General features: G+C 43.4%; 1 long non-coding RNA gene across 1 annotated transcript in view; it reads left to right on the top strand.

Moving 5' to 3' along the window:
- Window positions 1–11,341, top strand: part of LOC131195760 (uncharacterized) — a 30,196-nt gene extending 18,855 nt beyond the window's left edge. The window contains exon 3 of the long non-coding RNA XR_009154538.1: window positions 11,011–11,341. This is a non-coding gene — a long non-coding RNA (uncharacterized LOC131195760). The remainder of the gene's footprint in view (window positions 1–11,010) is intronic.
- The last annotated feature ends 2,474 nt before the right edge of the window (window positions 11,342–13,815 follow it).

Genomic DNA, 13,815 nt, shown 5'->3' on the forward strand with positions numbered 1-13,815 from the left:
ATTTAAGAGTGGAATCAGTCCTTAAATGAGGCAAAGCTCAGATGATCAACCATAATCTTCTTCCCAAGATATGAGAATCAAATAATGTTAAAAAATTCTTGAGCTTGCAACTCTTAATTTTGGATGGTGTTGTAGAATTTTAAAATAGAGAGCTCTTGGAAAAACCCAGAGCAATGCAAGAGAAGTTCACTTCAAAACTTAGGAGCTTTTGAGGTCCTCATTTTCTGAACTTCAGGGCTAGTCTTTACATTTGCATTGACAGGAGCAAAGGTTGGGAAAATCAGTCTGCCATCAGAGGTAATTATCAAATACCTGCCGACACTTGCAGGCTTCACCAGTTGGGCAGAAGCCAAGGAACTGCAGTTAATTACTACGGCAGTTTATCCTCCTTATTCTGTCCATAACCAAGAAAACAATTAAAAGCTTTTCCTATAACAAACACAGAGGGGGTGTTTTCTTCTCAAGAAGAAATGACACAGCTCTTGCTTTCTTTGATTTTTTATTTTATTTGATTTCTATAGCACTCATCTCAAGCGACTCTAGGCGGCATTCATACATCATAAGACAAAAACAATTAAAACAGTACGAAATGAATATCTATGGTACCAAGAAAAGCTATTGCTATGGATGTTAATAAAACCAGGGAATGGAGTCCTTTACAAACTTCAAGTTGGGCACACAACCAAGTTTTCACAGCCTTATAAAAGCCCAACAGGGATTATCCTGATATCTCTGCTGTCCCACTCACAGATACAACCCGTAATAGTGGTTTAGTGGGCTTATTGGCATTCCCTAGCAATTTCCTTCACCAAAACCCCAAAACTGTCCCAATTAAGTTCAGCCAAATGCAGACCAATGCTAGTCCATAGAGCAATGGCCAATGAGTCCATAAGTTTCGCAAACAAGATAAACCCACAGGGCAAAGTTTATTTTGCCCTGTGATCTTGGAGTCCTAGTGGATAACCATTTAGATATGAGCCAGCAGTGTGCAGCAGCTGCTAAAAAAGCCAACACAGTTCTGGGCTGCATAAACAGAGGGATAGAATCAAGATCACGTAAAGTGTTAGTGCCACTTTATAATGCCTTGGTAACACTTGGAATACTGCATCCAGTTTTGGTCGCCACGATGTAAAAAAGATGTTGAGACTCTAGAAAGAGTGCAGAGAAGAGCAACAAAGATGATTAGGGGACTGGAGGCTAAAACATATGAAGAACGGTTGCAGGAACTGGGTATGTCTAGTTTAATAAAAAGAAAGACTAGGGGAGACATGATAGCAGTGTTCCAATATCTCAGGGGTTGCCAAAAAGAAGAGGGAGTCGGGCTGTTCTCCAAAGCACCTGAGGGTAGAACAAGAAGCAATGTGTTGTGACCCAGGTTCCTTCTCCGACTGCGAGGTTCCCCCGCCTCGCAGGAATGGCCCTCTGTGTTATCGAGGGCCTGCCTTAACGAGGGGTCTTGGGACCCGGAGAGGTGGCATGCGAGGAAGAAGAATCTTTAGGGTTTTGTACATAGGTTTTTTAATAAGGGTTTTTTAAAGGGGGGGGGAGGGAAGCGACGGGGGGGCGGAGGGAAACCCGTCGGGAAGGGTAAGTCCAGTCCTGGGGGTTATCCATGGCATTTTATCTGGTCCGAGGGAGGGGGTTGAGGGGTTCGTTCCAGGCGTAGAGGTTGGTTCCATCTGTACGGTAAGTGGGAGGGGCAGATATGGCGGAAGCAAGGGGCCGTATCATTTCTCGGGAGCACGGACTCGCTGTTTAAAAGCGATAACGTGCTCTGGTCCCTCAGTTCTTACCCGTTCCCTGGAAGGCCAGGATCCTCAGGGCCCAGGCCTCTGGCTGATGTTGTGCAATGCCCGGTCCATGGTTAATAAGGCCCCCCTGATTTGTGATCATATTCGGGGGGAGTCCGCGGACTTTATGGGCATTACGGAGACCTGGCTGGGCGCAGAAGGGGGTGTGCCCCTGGTTGAACTGTGCCCACCGGGTTTTCGGGCATTCCATCAGCCGAGGGCCCAGGGTAGGGGTGGCGGGGTGGCGGGGTGGCGGTTGTGATGAGAGAGAGTCTGTAACCGAGAGAGTCCACTGTGCCTCAGATAGCCGGTTGTGAATCCCTTCTTGTGAAGTGGGGCCATAAGAATCAGATGGGTTTGTTGATTGCGTACCTGGCTCCTTGCTACGTGACTACAGCCCTGCCTGAGCTGCTTGAGGTGCTTGCCGGGGTGGCGATTGAGATCCCAAGACTTTTGGTCATGGGGGACTTCAATCTGCCATTGGCCGGCTTGTCGTCGACGGTGGTTCAGGAGTTCCAGGCTTCCAAGATGGCCTTGGACCTGATCCAAGTAACTGATGGCCCTACACACACGGGGGGGAGGGGTCCACACTGGACTTGATTTATATCTCTGGACAGTGGTTTAATGATCTGGTATTAGGGGATTTAGTGACGATACCGGTGTCATGGACAGATCATTTTCTCCTCCGCCTAGACTTTCAGACCACCGCTCACCACCGCAGGGAGACGGAACCAATGCGTTGGTTCCGTCCCAGGCACCTGATGGACCCTGAGAGGTTCCTGACGGAGCTTGGGCCGTTTCCTGAGGATCTTGCCCACGACACGACTGAAGAACTAGTTGTGGCCTGGGAACAGGCTGCGGCTGGGGCTTTGGACCGTGTCGTGCCTTTGCGGCCTCTGACCCGGCGTAGATCTCAATTGGCTCCTTGGTTTTCTGAGGAGCTGAGAGAGATGAAATGCCGGAGAAGACGCCTGGAGAGTACTTGGAGGTCCAGCCGTTCTGAGGCTGATCGGACACTAGTTAGGTCTTTCTCGAAAGCCTACCTAGTGGCACTGAGGGTTGCGAAACGTTCCTACGTTTCCACCCTCATTGCGTCGGCAGATAACCGCCCGGCTGCCCTGTTTCGGGTTCCCTCCTACACCAGGGGGGACGGGATGACCCCTTGCAGGGACATGCTGAGGAGTTTAGTGGTTATCTATACGATAAAATCGCTCAGCTTCAGGATAGTTTGGACCGAGATTGTGATGATCCGGATGAGATGACTGAGACACGTCTTGTTGATGTTATTTGGGATGAGTTTGATTCTGTGGCTCCCGAGGACATGGACAGGCTGCTGGGGAGGTTACATGCCACTACATGTTTACTGGACCCGTGTCCCTCCTGGCTGGTGCTGGCCACTCAGGAGGTGACACGAGGCTGGCTCCGGGGAATTATAAATGCTTCTTTGTTGGAGGGGGTCTTTCCCGCCACCTTGAAAGAGGCGGTGGTGAGACCCCTCCTTAAGAAGTCTTCCCTGGACCCAGCTATTTTGGGTAATTACCGTCCAGTCTCCAACCTTCGCTTTGTGGCGAAGGTTGTAGAGAGTGTGGTGGCATGGCAGCTTCCCCAGTACCTGGATGAAGCCGTCTATCTGGACCCGTTCCAGTCCGGCTTCCGGTCCGGGTATAGCACGGAGACAGCTTTGGTCGCGTTGGTGGATGACCTCTGGATGGCCAGGGATAGGGGTTGTTCCTTTGCCCTGGTCCTGTTAAATCTTTCATCGGCTTTTGATACCATCGACCATGGTATCCTGCTGCGCCGGTTGGAGAGCTTGGGAGTGGGAGGCACCGTTTATCGGTAGTTCTCCTTCTATCTCTCTGACCGGTCGCAGACGGTGTTGACAGGAGGGCAGAGATTGACCGCGAGGCGCCTTACTTGTGGGGTGCCTCAGGGGTCGATTCTCTCGCCTCTCCTGTTCAACATCTACATGAAGCCATTGTGTGAGGTCATCAGTGGCTTCAGGGTGAGTTATCAGCTGTATGCTGATGACACTCAGCTGTACTTTTCCACCCTGGGCCACCCCAACGAAGCTGTCGAAGTGCTGTCCCGTTGCCTGGAGGCCGTACGGGTCTGGATGGGGAGAAACAGACTCAGACTAAATCCATCCAAGACGGAGTAGCTGTGGATGCCGGCACCCCGGTACAGTCAGCTGCAACCACGGCTGTCTGTTGGGGGTGAGTCACTGGCCCCAACAGAGAGGGTACGCAACTTGGGCGTTCTCCTGGATGGACAGCTGTCATTTGAAGATCACTTGGCGGCCGTCTCCAGGAGAGCCTTTTACCAGGTTCGCCTGGTTCGCCAGTTGCGTCCCTTTCTGGACCGGGATGCCTTATGCACGGTCACTCATGCTCTCGTCACTTCTCGTCTGGATTATTGCAATGCTCTCTACATGGGGCTACCCCTGAGGTGCACCCAGAGACTCCAGTTAGTCCAGAATGCAGCTGCGTGGGTGATCGAGGGAACTGCACGCTGCTCCCAGGTAACACAGCTCCTGCGCAGTCTGCACTGGCTACCTGTGGTCTTTCGGGTGCGCTTCAAGGTTCTGGTTACCAGCTTCAAAGCGCTCCATGGCTTAGGGCCCGGGTACTTACGGGACCGCCTGCTGTTACCTTATGCCTCCCATCGACCTGTATGCTCCCACAGAGAGGGTCTTCTCAGGGTGCCGTCCGCCAAGCAATGCCGGCTGGCGGCCCCCAGGGGAAGGGCCTTCTCTGTTGGAGCACCTACCCTCTGGAACGAACTTCCCCCCGGTTTGCGCCAAATATCTGACCTTCGGACCTTTCGCCGGGAATTAAAAACTTACTTATTCATCCAAGCGGGACTGGCCTGATTTTTAAATTTTAAATTTTAAATTTTAAATTTTTGTAATTTTATATGGGTTATTTTAGGTTGGGTCAATTGACGGTTTTAATTCGGCCATTATTGAATATGTTTTTTAAATTGATATTTTAACTTTGTATATTTTATTGTTTTTATCTTTGGCTGTACACCGCCCTGAGTCCTTCGGGAGAAGGACGGTATAAAATTTAAATAAATAAATAAATAAATAAATAAATAAAAACTTAGAACTAAGGAGAAATTTCCTGACAGAACAATTAATAAGACTTGCCTGCGGAAGTTGTGAATTCTCCAACACTGGAAATTTTTAAGAAAATGTTGGATAACCATTTGACTGAGATGGTGTACGGTTTCCTGCCTGGGCAGGAGGTTGGACTAGAAGGCCTCCAAGGTCCCTTCCAACTCTGTTGTTATATTATATTTATTTATTTAGCATATGGCACATGTTAGCCAGGAATCACAAAAGCAGCTGGCTGCCTCTGTGAAAGGAACTTTTTAAGGCAGTGTTATCTTACCCGTGGCAGTGGTGGGTTGCCCCCAGTTCGGACCGGTTCACAAGAACCGGTAGTAAAACTGGCGGGAGGCTCCGCCCACCGACCCAGATGTCATCAGGAAGTTTCTGCGCATGCGCAGAAATGTTTGCACATGGTCCCATTGCAAACCAGTAGTGAAGGTAAGTAGAACCCACCCATGACCCTCCCGTGGGATACCTTAATGCCAGTAGGCAATTGTGGGAGGCTCCTTCCCTGTCCCTACATGGTTTATTCACTCATGAGAATTGAACCGCTGAGCTGCCGACCTCAGCGGAGTACAAGCTCAGCGTCTTACCATGTGAGCCACCATGGCCCCCTAAAGGCAAAGTTAAATCTACAACACAAGAGAAGGTTCACAAGGCAAGAAAAGTCCAGAGCTCACAAGGCATGATCTAAGTCAAGGCATCAATCCAAAGCAAGGCAGGAATCACAACTACCAGGAAAACCACAGCTAGAAAATGAACCTGTTATTCCCAGCATCACCTCCATCTGTCTGCTGTGCTAAATAGCAGTGGTTTAGCCCATCAAGAAGGGCAAGGCTGCCTCCTTATGAGCGATAAGGCTGACCTTCGCTGTTCCTACCTTTTCTCTGCCCTATGTGTTCTCTGATCAGATGCAAAAGTAGTTCATCATCGGTGGCCAGCTGCAGCTGCATGCTTTCCCCACCTGAAACCTCAGGGCTGTTTTTCAGCCAAATCCCTCTCAGACAGTTGCTCAGAACTACTAACCAACTCCCCTCTAGACATGTCTGGAACTGGTTTATTGTCCTCTGAACTGACATCTGGAGAGGTATCTGAGGAAGTATCTGGGGGAATCATTACAATATTTGAATGGAGAATATTCCAGAGGGCATTAGTTATGGAAGAGAAGGCATGTCTCCTGGATCCTGCTAATCAACATTCCTTGGTTGACAGGACCTGTAACATGCCGAATCTGCTTGACCAGGTACATTAAATCAAGTAGACACAACTGGGAGAAGATGGTCCCTTAGGTAACCCATCCCCCAAACCTGAAGGTCTTTAAAGGTGATAACCACAACTTTGAATTGCATCCAGGAACACACTGGGAACCAATGCAGCTCAAAAAGCAGTGGCAAACTGTCAGATGTGCCAAACATCTGATACCCTTTATTATTTATATATTTAAATTTATATGCTGTCCAACTCACTGATACAGTGATTCTGGGCAGTGTGGCTACATTGTGCATCAATGAAGATATCCAAATGACCCTGTCTTGTATTTTTTTGAAATCCAAAATAAGCACTTGGCCTTATTGCCATGCACTCAGGAGCCAGTCAGAAAGAGGGCTGTGAAAATATTTACAGACCCTTCACATCCTGGACATAAACTGTTTCAACTCCTACTCTCAAAACGACACTATAGACCAGAATAACTAGACACAAGAACAGTTTTTTCCCCGAATGCCATCACTATGCTAAACAAATAATTCTCTCAACACTGTCAAACTATTTATTAAGTCTGAACTACTATTAATCTTCTCATCGTTCCCACCACCCATCTCCTTCCACTTATGACTGTATGACTGTAACTTTGTTGCTTGTATCCTTCTGATTTATATTGACCGTTTCCTAATACGATTTGATTGCTTATTTCTTCCCTATGATAACCAGCAATGACTATGATGATTTAACTCATATAGATTTCACAGAAGACAACGTTGGTAAAGCTCTTCACAACTTAAAACCATCGCTTTCTATTGGACCCGATGGACTATGTGCATATTTCTTAAAAAAACTTTCCATTAATATAGCTGAACCCCTAAGTATTATCTTTGATAAAGCTTTCACTACCAGTTCTCTTCCCAAACTTTAGTCACTAGCCACAGTCATCCCCATCTTCAAAAAAGGAGACCCCAGCTTAGTCAAAAACTACAGACCGATCTCCCTTTGCTGCATCACCTGCAAAGTCATGGAATCTATCATCAACCAATCCATTACCTCACACTTAGAAACTAACAACCTACTCTCCAACAAACAATTTGGTTTCAGGAAAAAGTTATCATGTAACTTACAACTTCTCCACTGCAAAAACATATGGACTTCAAATCTAGATCAAGGCAAATCAATAGATGCAATCTACATAGACTACTGCAAAGCTTTTGACTCAGTAGTACGATAAACTTCTCCTTAAACTAACATCCTATGGCATCTCAGGACCCCTCCACAAATGGATATCTGCTTTTCTGTCTAACAGACAACAAGTGGTCAAAATTGGCAATGCTTTATCAAATCCTGTTCCTGTCAAGAGTGGCGTTCCTCAAGGCAGCGTCCTTGGACCAACACTCTTTATTCTATACATTAATGATCTTTGTGACCATATCTCAAGTAATTGTGTTCTCTTTGCTGATGATGTCAAACTATTTAACACCACAGACAACACTTCTATCATTCAAAACGACCTTGACCATCTAACGCTTGGTCTAAAATTGGCAGCTCAAATTTCAACCAGCAAATGCTCAGTCTTACATATAGGAAAAAGAACTCTAAAACTAAGTACATACTAGATGGACATTACCTTACAGACGACCCCATCCCGTTAAAGACCTTGGAGTTTTCATGTCAAATGATCTAAGTGCCAAAGCCCACTGCAACTACATAGCAAAAAAGCTCTAAGAGTTGTAAACCTAATTTTCGTAGCTTCTTTTCCAAAACACCACACTACTAACCAGAGCATATAAAACATTTGCTAGACCAATTCTAGAATACAGCTCACCTGTTTGGAACCCTCACCACATCTCTGACATCAATACAATTGAACGTGTCCAGAAATATTTTACAAGAAGAGTTCTCCATTCCTCTGAAAACAACAAAATACCTTATCCCACCAGACTTGAAATCCTAGGCTTAGAAAACTTGGAACTCCGTCGCCTTCGACAAGACCTAAGTTTAACTCACAGAATCATCTATTGTAATGTCCTTCCTGTCAAAGACTACTTCAGCTTTAATTGCAATAATACAAGGGCAACCAATAGATTTAAACTTAATGTAAACCGCTTTAATCTAGATTGCAGAAAATATGACTTCTGCAACAGAATCATCAGTGCTTGGAATACTTTACCTGACTCTGTGGTCTCTTCCCATAATCCTAAAAGCTTTAACCAAAAACTTTCTACTATTGACCTCACCCCATTCCTAAGAGGACCATAAGGGGCGTGCATAAGCGCACAAACGTGCCTACCGTTCCTGTCCTATTGTTTTTCTTTTCTTCTTCCTATATATGTTTATATGTGTATATACTATATAATCTTTTTGTATGATGTTGTGACAAAATAAATAAATAAAAAAATAAATTACGATTCTTGATGAACGTATCTTTTCTTTTATGTACACTGAGAGCATATGCACCAAGACAAATTCCTTGTGTATCCAATCACACTTGGCCAATAAAATCCTATCCTATCCTATCCTATCCTATCCTATCCTATCCTATACACACACACACACACACACACACACACACAAATGTGATTAGAGGCTGAAATGCAGAAGTTGGAAATTGAAAGAGGCACAGTATATAATGTACAATCTAGGATTGTATAATTTTGGAGTAATAAAACAGGAAGAACAACTCACCTATTTTTGCCAGTCCATTTTTTTCCTTCATTGCTGATATAGTCTTCAAACAACCAGAATAGCTGATATATATGCACATGAGAGTACACAGAAATCAAACTGACTATATTATTGATATCAGGTGGAGGCAGAGACTAGTTATAACAGCAAATCTGTGACCAGGAGATCCTTACAATCGCTTTGAAGTCATAGACCTCATTGATAGAAAGTCAGTGAATCTGTGGAAACAAATCAAAGAGGTTATTAAGGACGAATGTGGTAAGAGAATGCCAAAGACCAAAAAAACTGAAGAAAGCAAACTGAATGTCAAAACAGACAGTAAAAATTCGCAAGAAGAGAAGAGAACCTAGAGACAAGAAAGATTTCAGAAAAGAACTTTGAGAGCTGCTAGAAGAGACAATAAGCAGAAGAGTATTAAAAATCCACAAAAACCCTGAAAAAGGAATCAGACACAGAAAAACAGGAAAGCCTTCCAAAAGATCTCTGAACTCAGGAGTTTGAACCTTGTTATGCTAAAGGATAGAGAGAAGATGATTTAAAAATCAAGCAAAGGTGGATACTGAAATTCAGAAGGAATATCAACCTTCCTTATAACTTAAACTATATCCCTTATTTACAAGAAACTCTGGTACTGTAGCTGAAATCGATCATTACCAAGTCAGAAGAGTTTGGAAATGATGAATATCTACAGAAATATGTCAAAAAGAAAGAATTAGTCAACAGTCTAATTCAATTATGTCAGTAAATCTGGGGAATGAAAGTGCAACCTATTGATTGGAAAAGGCCAGTCTTTATATCGATACCAAGAAATGAGTCTGTTAATAGAGTATGTAAACCAGGGGTGAAATGCTCGTGGTTCGGACCGGATTGCCTGATCCGGTAGTGATGGGGGCAGGTGGTTCGGAGAACCGGTAGCAAAAATCCCTGCCCCCCCCCCGCCCGCCCCAAGCTGAGCCACACAATCATCAGAGGTTTTGTTTTTTTATTTTTAAAAGCATTTTTTCTTCGCCCGAAAAAATGCTTTTAAAAGTAAAAAAAAAAAAAAAGCCTCTGATGATAATGCAGCTCAGCTGGGTGCTAGCCCAGAAATGGGGGGGAGTCTGTTTTTGTTCCCAACGGTGTGTGTGTGTGGGGTTCATCTTTGAGAGAGAGAGAGAGAGAGAGAGAGAGAGAGAGAGAGAGAGAGAGGGAGGGAGGGAGGGAGGGAGGGAGGGAGGGAGGGAGGGAGGGAGGGAAGGAAGGAAGGAAGGAAGGAAGGAAGGAAGGAAGGAAGGAGGGAGTACAAACCTGGCACTAGACGCAGCTTCAGAGGATAATCCAGGGCTGGAAGGGACCTAGAGGTTATTTAGTCCAACCCTGCTCCAGCAGGACATGGTTAGTAGGTTTCTGTCTTTTGATCCCTCAGTCACATGGTTACATAGCCACGGCCACCAAGTCACATGACACCCCCCACAAGCCATGCCCACCAAGCCATGCCCACAGAACTGGTAGCAAAAAAAATTAGATTTCACCCCTGATGTAAACTATGGCACAGTGTTCTTAATTTTATATGCTAACAAATAATGCTTATGTTCATCCAGTGTAGGCTAGAGACTTATGTGGAATGGAAGATGCCAGATGTTTAAAAGTTTCTGTGTACTTCTGTTGTACTCCTCACAGCTGTATGTTGTGCAGGTGTGTACAGTTTAAGGCTCTAGGGCCACATAGCATCACCAAAATATTAACTGAAGCTTCTATAATTTACCACCTATTAATTTTTTTATATGAAAAAAGAAGTCAAGAGGAATAAACATATTAACTCCATGTAATTTATTTAATCTTAAACGAATTAAACTTTAATTACATTTTGAGTCTCTTTGGTTTTTATTTTGATCCCATTAATTTTTTGCCTGCTTTTTTGGAAGCAGGGTTGTTTACATGACATTGAAATGTGAAGAGGCCCAGGGCCTGGAAACAGTCATACAACATTAATTTATTTATGATATTTACTTGTGATGCTCAAAAGCTAAAGAGGACAATAAAAAAAGTCGTTTTAGAACATGCTTAAGCTAGTTAATGAGTTGACTTAACTTCTGGGCTTGTACTATATACTGAAGCAAAAACTATAGGTGATTCTCAACTTATGACCATAATTGAGTCTGCCTAGATGTTGGTAAGTTGTGATGGTCATAAAATGGCTGAACGATCTGATTTTACAACTTTTTTTTCTTTTTGCAGCAATCATTAAGCGAATCATTGCAATCATTAAGTGGATCCATTTCAGCAAAATGGTGAATCGTGGTTACATGGATGCTGCAAGCATATTTACAGCCGGTAAATGTGGATCAGTTGCTAAGCACATGAAATATAGTCACATGACCATGGGGGACTGGCCTTTGGCCAAGTACTTTTGACGATCCATTGGAACTTGAACAATTACTAGGCAACGAGTCATAAGTCAAGGATCAACTGTAGCCGTGTATTAGAATAAAATAGAATAACAGACTTGAAATGGACCATGGAGATCTTCTAGTCCAACCCCCTGCTTAGGCAGGAAACCCTATACCATTTCAGACAAATCATTGTCCAATCTCTTCTTAAAAACTTCTATTGTTGGAGCATTCACAACTTCTGGAGGCAAGTTGTTCCACTGATTAATTTAAGGAAATTTCTCCTTAGTTCTAGGTTGCTTTTCTCCTTGATTAGTTTCCAGCCTTTGTTTCTTGTCCTACCCTCAGGTGCTTTGGAGAATAGTTTGATTCCCTCTTCTTTGTGGCAGCTGTTGAGATATCAGAACACTGCTATCATGTCACCCCTAATCCTTCTTTTCATTAAACTAGACATACCCAGTTCCAGCAACTGTTCTTTATGTTTTAGACTCCAGTCCCCTAATCATCTTTGTTGCTCTTGTCTGCACTCTTTCTAAAGTCGCCATATCTTTTTTACATTGTGGGGACCAAAACTGAATGCAGTATTCCAACTGTGGCCTTACCAAGGGATTATAAAGCAGTATTAATACCTCACATGATCTTGAGTCTATCCCTCTGTTTTTGCACCCTAGAACTGTGTTGGCTTTTTTGGCAACTGCAACACACTGCTGGCTCAAATTTAAGTGATTGTCCATTAGGGCTCCAAGTTCCCTCTCACAGTTACTGCTATTGAGCGAGGTACCCCCTATACTGTACTTTTGCTTTTCTTGCCTAAATGTAGTCAGGTCCTCATAATATAATAATACCAAAGATATTTTACGAGAAGAGTTCTCCACTCCTCCGAAACCAATAAAATACCTTATTCCACCAGACTTGATATCCTGGGTCTAGAAAACTTGGAACTTCGTCGCCTTCGACAGGACCTGGGTTTAGCTCATAAAATCATCCGTTGTAATGTCCTTCCTGTCAATGACTTCTTCAGTTTCAATAATAACACAAGAGCTACCAACAGATTTAAACTCAATGTCAACCGCTCCAGTTTAGATTGCAGAAAACACAATTTCTATAACAGAATTATATATGCTTGGAATGCATTACCTGACTCTGTGGTCTCTTTTTTTTTGTTTTTTTTTTTTTTGTTTACATTTATACCCCGCCCTTCTCCGAAGACTCAGGGCGGCTTACAGTGTATAAGGCAATAGTCTCATTCTATTTGTATATTTTTACAAAGTCAACTTATTGCCCCCCCAACAATCTGGGTCCTCATTTTACCTACCTTATAAAGGATGGAAGGCTGAGTCAACCTTGGGCCGGGCTCGAACCTGCAGTAATTGCAGGCTACTGTGTTCTTAATAACAGGCTTTACCAGCGTGAGCTAAACCGGCCCTCTTCTCATAACCCCAAAAGCTTTACTCAAAATCTATCCACGGTTGACCTCACCACATTCCTAAGAGAACTCTAAGGGGCGTGCATAAGAGAACAAACGTGCCTACCGTTCCTGTCCTATTGTTTCTTCCCCTGTATATATATATGTTTATATTACCTTGTTTCTCCTCATATATATGTTTATATATTATATAATCCTTTATGTAATGCTTGTATATATTGTTACGACAAACAAACAAACAAACAAACAAACAAATAAATAAATAAATAAATAAATAAATAAATAAATAAATAAATATACTAGGCAACAAAACATGATCAGAAATAACCCTAAGCTTAGTGTGTTGGCTTTGTTGTGACCTGTTCTAGTTAGGCATGTCATGAGAACACAACAACAGTTACCCATGTTGAATGTTAGCTGACAAGATTGCTGGATGTGCAGATTTTATTTGTTAACCTGATATTTCTGGTTTTGATAAGAAAATCAAAGCACCACACATAATGTTCCCTCCAGACATTTTCCTCACGCAAAAATCTGGGGAGGAGAATGACTAAAATAACCCCTCTGAGTTTCCACTGCTTGAAAATAGATCTGACCCTAAACTTTTTCAGCACAATCTATTTATCACACTGGATCTGAGATCAACTGTTTATATAGCCACTTTCACACAATGCGTACAATATTCATAAGCTCTTGTGGCTAGTATAAAAAGAGATTGTGGTGTAGGGGTTTTGCATATGGAAAAATGAGTGCAGAGTGTGGAGTTGACATTTCATTTGCACTTACTGTCAACACCAATTATTCCTGCTCATCTTGGGAAGGATTTAAAGAAAATGACATCAATGCTTCCAAATCTTTTTTTTGCTTATACCAAAGTGATAAATTAAGTGACGGTATTACAGACATATCAAATGGTGATCTTGCTTGAATTTAAATATCTAATTCATGTAGTACAAAACCTGCCATGTTATTTTCTTAGTTCTAGCCAGGGTTGATCTGATGCCTTGTTTGCCTGCTTCTTCCAGAATTATGCTACAACCTAGAGTTGAATCAAAATGGAGTGTTTAACTTCATAGCTTTCTTCACCATTTAGGACCATGCATTTTGGCCCACTTCAGCTCAGCTTTATGGAGGTGATACCTTACACTCTTTGGTCATTTCCCCATTTACCCTTATTGTTTTGACACCTCTTCACAACCACATAGCAATTTTGTACCTTAACTGGCT

The sequence above is a fragment of the Ahaetulla prasina genome, chromosome 3 (assembly GCF_028640845.1).
Source record: "Ahaetulla prasina isolate Xishuangbanna chromosome 3, ASM2864084v1, whole genome shotgun sequence".
NCBI classification, from domain to species: Eukaryota; Metazoa; Chordata; class Lepidosauria; order Squamata; family Colubridae; genus Ahaetulla; species Ahaetulla prasina.